Source organism: Microtus oregoni, unplaced genomic scaffold (genome assembly GCF_018167655.1).
Source record: "Microtus oregoni isolate MIOR12 unplaced genomic scaffold, Mior012 000054F_ref0000373, whole genome shotgun sequence".
NCBI classification, from domain to species: domain Eukaryota; kingdom Metazoa; phylum Chordata; class Mammalia; order Rodentia; family Cricetidae; genus Microtus; species Microtus oregoni.
This window is the reverse complement of record NW_024543830.1, coordinates 3469173-3475867: the sequence shown is the minus strand read 5'-3', so window position 1 is coordinate 3475867 and position 6695 is coordinate 3469173. Positions and strand designations below refer to the sequence as shown.

Genomic DNA, 6695 nt, shown 5'->3' with positions numbered 1-6695 from the left:
TGCGCATGAGAACGGTCCTAAGAGACTTTGTGAAAACGGTGACATGCTATCTCCATCAGTTTCTAACAGATGAAATCCAAAGGCATTTCAAATTTCTTGTCTGTTTGTTTTTTCAAGGCAGGATTAGGCTTTTTAAATTTTAAAGGAAGCAGCCCTGCGCACACCAGCAATCCCTCAGACAGGCAGACAGCAGCCTACCAGCAGCTCTGTCTTCAAAGTCTGCCCACGCCGAGGGCGCAGGCCCTGGGGCCGCACACTGTGGGTCGGAATGCTGCGGCTCACCAGGGTTCACGTTCATGGACTGAAAATAGGTGTTATTCTCCGGGTGGACTCGGAAGCTCTCAGAAGCTGTGGAGCCCGGGCATTTGGGTGTGTCGCAGCTTCTGGGCACTTCACTATCTCCCGCTCCTGAGAAGCCGGCAGCTACAGGGTGGTTTATTTATTTATTTATTTATTCATTCATTCATTCATTCATTTATTCATTCATTCGTTTTTCACGGCACCAGCAATCAATAAATGTTCTTGACTCTCGAACTAAGATCGATGCGTCCGTTCCACCCAGAAGCGGTAGGATTCTTCCCCTGGCTCTGCTCTCTCCCCTGACTCGAGTGGCCTGACCCCACACTCTCTCCTCTCAAGTTCGAATTTAGCTTTTAGTGCCTCCACCTAGCGACCCACTTGGGTTCCGGTTGCGGTCATTTAGTCGGTGCAACTCAAAATCCAGTACTCAATCAATCACCTTACAAGTTAAGAAATATATTTTAATGCCAAACACCAGGCCAGGTCAAGCCAGGCGTCTGCAGCCTGGATTGTACTGGTTTTAGGATCCTGCCTCCAGGTCACTGGGAGACTTTGGGATCCCTAAGGCCAACTTCAGAACTTAATTGGTCTTGAGGTTCTTTTTCGGATGACAGCTTTAATTTATTCTTTACAAAATTGGAAGCACCTTTTGTTTGCTTGTTTTGATTTACTATTTTGTTATTTTCCTGTTCAACTGGTTATGAATAAAATGAGAATTTTAACCCAGTACAGTTCACCTAAGAGCAACTGCTGCCAGTAGAGGGAAAGAGAGGCCGAGCTGAGAAGATTAATCAATGTATCCATCTCGCTCCAGTTTCTCCAATCCTGTTTTCCTCTGTACCCAAAGAAACTTCCTGGTAGCTTTAAATGGAGAAATCTCGAGGGACTTTTCTCTCCTACCCTTCATAGTTTGTCTCCCCACACCCACTTCCACCTAGAGAGGTCTCCTCTTCGGTCCCGTCTAGGTCCTTTGGGGTCCAACAAAGACAAGACAGGTGGCAGATGCCCATTCTGCTACCTAAGCTGGAAGGGAGGTGGGCCCGGAGATCACAGACTGCCAGAGGCTCCCACTTCAACACCTGGCCCTTCATGTTCCGTAGACTTGGTGAGCTTGCGGGCTGAAACGGCAGCTGTATGCAGTTCTGCTCCAGAGAGGAGCCGCTTAGATGGACCTCTGTCCTTCCTCTTGCTGGTTCTAGGGAACAGAGCCAGAATTTCGAAGAAAACACCAATTCAACCGCTTCCAAGGTCAATTTAGACTCCAGTTAAAGCTTTTGCTCAAAGTTAGAGTTCACAAACGGAGGGATTGTGGGGACAAAGATCTACACACTTGATGGAAAATGTCCGGAGGACAACAGCAGCAGAGCCTTAGATTCTCACAGAAACTCAAGGTGAATGGGCGCCCAGGACTGCAAGAGCGCCAGGTGCATCGTGGAGAGAGGGAAGCTTGGATCAGTTGAGGGCCCTGGAGCCAAACATTGATGCAGCTTTCTATCCTGGCTGTCTCAGTTCCTTCATCCTTCAGATTCCTTTAAGATGTGGGGGATCTTAGGTCTCCAAGGTCCACCCTTCTCACCCTGGTTAATGCCCGGGTCCCCCACCCTTAGTGTAGCTTCCATACCATGACCTTGCAGAGGCAGGCACATCTTCAGGTCAGTTGTGAGGTGTGTCCCAGACAAGACAACACCCTCTGCCACTTGTGGACACTCCCTATATAATACTGTATTGCTGTGTGTCTCGTTGGTCTGACTTTGAGGTACTCCCTGAGTCTTAGCTAGGACCTATTCATTATTCTGGGCACCATTATTTAGGCTTATTGTTTATTCTTAGTTGTCAAGTAATGAATAATACATCACAATGACAATGAGATGTTTACATAGTGCCGAGTATCTTTGTTTGAAAAGAAGGGCTTCCGAGTTTACCTCATAACCTGCGTGTTTACACAATGCCTGTCACAGAAAACATTTCATAAACATTTATATATATTTGTTGAAAAACAAGCATTAATTTAATGGACTTTCCCTAGAGATAGAAATAAAAGCCATCTCATAGCTCGGTGTGCTGGTGTTTCTCTTCTGCATCAGGAGTTCAAGTCCAGTTTCTGTGGGGGGCGGGGGTACAATCCGGATAAATCCTGATTCTGCACTTACAAACTACACAGTAGTTGGCAATTTACTCAAGCTGCTTATATTCTGAAATACTTATCAATGAAGCCTCAGTTACAGAACTAAATGAACAGACTTCGTGATTGGTGAATTTGCTTCAAGAATTTAATAAAAATATATCATTCAATCCATGTGAGTCTCTACCCCCATTCCCACCCATCTCTGAGGGGTGAGCGTCCTCACAGCATGCAGAATGCTCACTAGAAACTGAAGAAGTTCCTAGGAATACACACGCTGCACAAACCTCCCTGCTAGTTTACAGGAAGATACGGAGGAGGCTCAGAGTGAGTGAGGCTCTGAGTGGTAGGAAAACAATGAGATCAGTGAATGAAGATAAAGGAAGTTTGAACAGGGCAAAAAGATTAATTTTTAAATTCCTACACTTAAGATAAAGGGCATAGGGAATGATTCTTTGGAAGTCAGGGGATAATTTTTATAATTTGAAACTTTTAAGAATCAGAAAGATAAACTGGGCAATGGTGGCACACACCTTTAATCCCAGCCTAGGGAGTCAGAGGCAGGCGAATCTCTGTGAGTTCGAGACCAGCCTGGTCTACAAGAGCTAGTTCCAGGTGGTGGTGGCGCACGCCTTTAATCCCAGCACTCGGGAGGCAGAGGCAGGCGGATCTCTGTGAGTTCGAGACCAGCCTGGTCTACAAGAGCTAGTTTCAGGACAGGCTCCAAAACCACAGAGAAATACTGTCTCGAAAAACCAAAAAAAAAAAAAAAAAAAAAAAAAAAAAAGCTACAGAGAAACCCTGTCTTGAAAAACCAAAAGAAAGAAAGAAAGAAAGAAAGGAAAGAATCAGAAAGATAGAAAAAGTTTGAGATGCCAGCACTGAGAGAGATGTTAACAGGCATCTCAACTCCAGACGCTCCTGGCTCTGCCTCCATCAGCAAATCCTACTGGCCTGTGCCACCAGATAGGCCATACATAGAGGCTGAAAGAAACAGAGGACTCTGGGAGCACTTGGAGTCAAGTGTAAAATATTACCAAATATCTGTGTTGCTAACATGGAAATAAAAATAGCATTACCGGCTCCAAAACCACAGAGAAACCCTGTCTCGAAAAACCAAAAAAAAAAAAAAAAAAAAAAAAAAAAAATAGCATTACCATGGGGGGAAAAACCCAGAAACCAAACCAAACCCTGTTCTCCACGGAGACCTATGTTGATTCTCCTTGTAGGCCTCTGTCATCAACCTGTTTTAGGATCTGTGTACCCTTCTGCTGATACTGCACAGTATTTATATGGAAAGATAAAGCTAATTTCTCTGTATTCAAGGTTTGCTCAGCCTGCTTCCTTACGTTTTGGGACTACCTGCCCAGAGGTGGCACCACCCCACACCAATATGTATTTTCTCAAGTCTTCAGACAACTCTAGTTTATGTCAAGTTGACATAAAATTAGCAAGCTAGCACAATTTTCATGTACTCAACTGACCATTTGACTTGTCTTGCAGCTAAAGTTGTTGAAATATGGTTTACAAGGAATAAAACTCCTTTCTAAGCCCAACCAATGCCTTAATTTTCTTGACAGTTGGGGCAACCTTAACAAAATCTTACATTCTTGGAACTATTTCAGCGTATATACAGAGCCTACCTGCTCAGTTTTTTACAAGGAAAGTAAGACTGAAAAATAGGAACCTGCTTAATACTTTTGACCTTCAGTACTTACTTCAAACTGTTTCGTAGCAGGTAGAAACAGTTGCTTCAGCTAACCTAAGTATGTATGAAAGACCAATCTGTTATTTTTCACCAGGGATACTAGGGGAGAGCGCGAACGCAGTCCCCCACTAACAAAAATTATGCAGTCGAGTTTCCCGCATTTGGGGAAATCGCAGGGGTCAACACACCCCAAGTGCAATGGGTGAGCCTCGCCCTGGGAAAACCACCTACGTGATCATGGTATCTCCCCTGCCAGGTAAGTATGCTTTTCTCCCTCGCAACCCCCACTCAGGCCCACCGACCCTGCACTCTTAACACACGGTCACTTAACCATGCCTGTTGCACGGTCTCCCCGGACGCGCATCCAATTCTTGCGCCCTGATGCCACCCGCGGACCCGTGCTTCCTTCTTTCCACGCCACTAGAGATCCTAGAAATCGTTGGCGTTTCCGCAGCCGATGCGGACCCGGCAGCCCCTGCGCGACCCTCATCTGCATAGACCACGCCCCCAACCGGCACCCAAGGGTGACATCACACCCCTCACCCTCGACCCGTTGGCTTAGTAAACTTTCTTGCTAGCGGAGGAGAGCTGGATGGAGTGTTGCAGGACCAGAAACAAATCATCTTGAATTTTCTCCAATCCCCAAATAGCCGATGGTTGCTTACAGCCGTGGACTAACAGCCTTGTCGCTGGTTTCGGTGTGTACCGGCAGACCCCTATCTTCTGCCAATACGATGTTAGAGAAGCCAGGCAGCAAGAGAGCCAGCCCTACAGCAGAGGTCTCCAGCTTCGCTGGCACCTGCCTACAGCATGTCTCCACCACTGCATTTTACAAGGCTCTTGATGTATGGATTTCTCTGTTCCTTCTACAGAAACACCATGAGACTGACACTACGTCGGGACTTGGGGTGACCCCAGTCTGTGTTCCTGGTCCCCCTCAGGCTCCTGCATGTGTGTTGTGTACACACATATACCCAGGCACAAACACATATACACAAAATAAATAAGTACTCTTTTCTGTGTTGTGTTTGTGTGGGAGGGGCAGGTGTGTGTGTGCCATGACTCGTGTGTGGAGGCCAGCGGACAGTTTGCAGCAGTCGGATCTCTTTCTGCTGTGTCTGCTCCGTGGATCAAGCTCTAGGATGGTCAGGCCTAATGGCGAGTGCCCTTGCCTTTCTGCCATCTTCAGACACCTTAAAATCGCTGTTTCTCTGTCTCTCTCTGAAGCATATCCCTCAACATAGCCCTGGCTTTGCTGGAGCTCCACATGTTGATCAGGATAGCCTCGAACTCACAGAGAAGCCCTGTCTTGAAAAACCAAGAAAGGGGAAAAAATTGTAGATGGGTTTTATTGTGACAGTTAGGCTTTTATTTGAGACAAGATCTTGTTCTGTAGCCCAGGTTGTCCCTGGACTTTCAGTTTTCCTGCCTCAGACTCCTAAGCGTGGGGATAATAGGTAAGGCTCAGGTTCCAGGTGTGCACCATCAACTCTAGCCCTTGTCAAGTTCCGCAAAGAAGCCAGGCATGGTGGCCCACACCTCTATTCCCAGCACTCTGGAAGTGGAGGCAGGAGGACCATGGATTTGAGGCTGCCTGCATCCCACAGTGAGATGGTCTTTTTTTTTTTTTTCCTAGGATTGGGGTGGTAGGGTACTTGCCTGTTATCCCGTTGTGTACTTGCTCTGGGTTTGATCTCCAGCATAGGAAGAAAGAAACTGCTTTGTAGTTTAGAAATTAGAACAGCCAGGAAGCCGTGTCCATGGTCCAGGTGGCTGTGTCCATGGTCCAGGTGGCTGTGTCCATGGTCCAGGTGGCTGTGTCCATGGTCCGCGTGGCTGTGTCCATGGTCCGGGTGACTGTGTCCATGGTCCGGGTGACTGTGTCCATGGTCCGGGTGACTGTGTCCATTGTCTGGGTGGCTGTGTCCATGGTCTGGGTGACTGTGTCCATGGTCCGCGTGGCTGTGTCCATGGTCCGGGTAACTGTGTCCATGGTCCGGGTGACTGTGTCCATGGTCCGGGTGACTGTGTCCATGGTCCGGGTGGCTGTGTCCATGGTCTGGGTGGCTCCTGACTTTCTGAGACTCAGAAAGTCATTTAATGACTCGCAATAGAGCCATAGAGCTTGGGTCTTAAGTGTCCCCCTAAGGGCTGTGTTATAAAGCCCCAGTCTCAGAGACTTGAGGGTCTGTGCCCATTGGATCCCGTGACAAACCACATGTTTATTTACTGCCAGACAATGACAGAATCTCTTTCTGCCTTCCTCCGACCCAGTTAAACAACTGTAAGAGTATTCTAACACTCGAGCCCTTCCTTCATGGCTCTGCTGGAGGCCAGGGACACCCGTATGGGCATTCCTGTTCTTCAGGGAGCAGATGGTGACCGAAGAGCATTCATATTATAGACATATACTGACACCTGCTGGGCGCATAGAATTGTTATCCAGTGTTAGCTAAAATGTGAACCATTTCAACACAGTAGAGTCAAATACCAGGAGCACCAAACTCAAAACATAACAAATACCTCAGAACAAATCAACTGCCGATAAAAAACAACCCATAGATG

At 47.1% G+C, this 6695-nt stretch overlaps 1 non-coding gene across 1 annotated transcript; it reads right to left on the bottom strand.

Annotated features, from left to right (window-relative positions):
* Positions 1-4230: 4230 nt before the first annotated feature.
* LOC121438100 lies at positions 4231-4394 on the bottom strand. The gene has a single exon (XR_005973047.1). It is a non-coding gene; the product is annotated as a U1 spliceosomal RNA (small nuclear RNA).
* Between the last annotated feature and the right edge of the window lie 2301 nt (positions 4395-6695).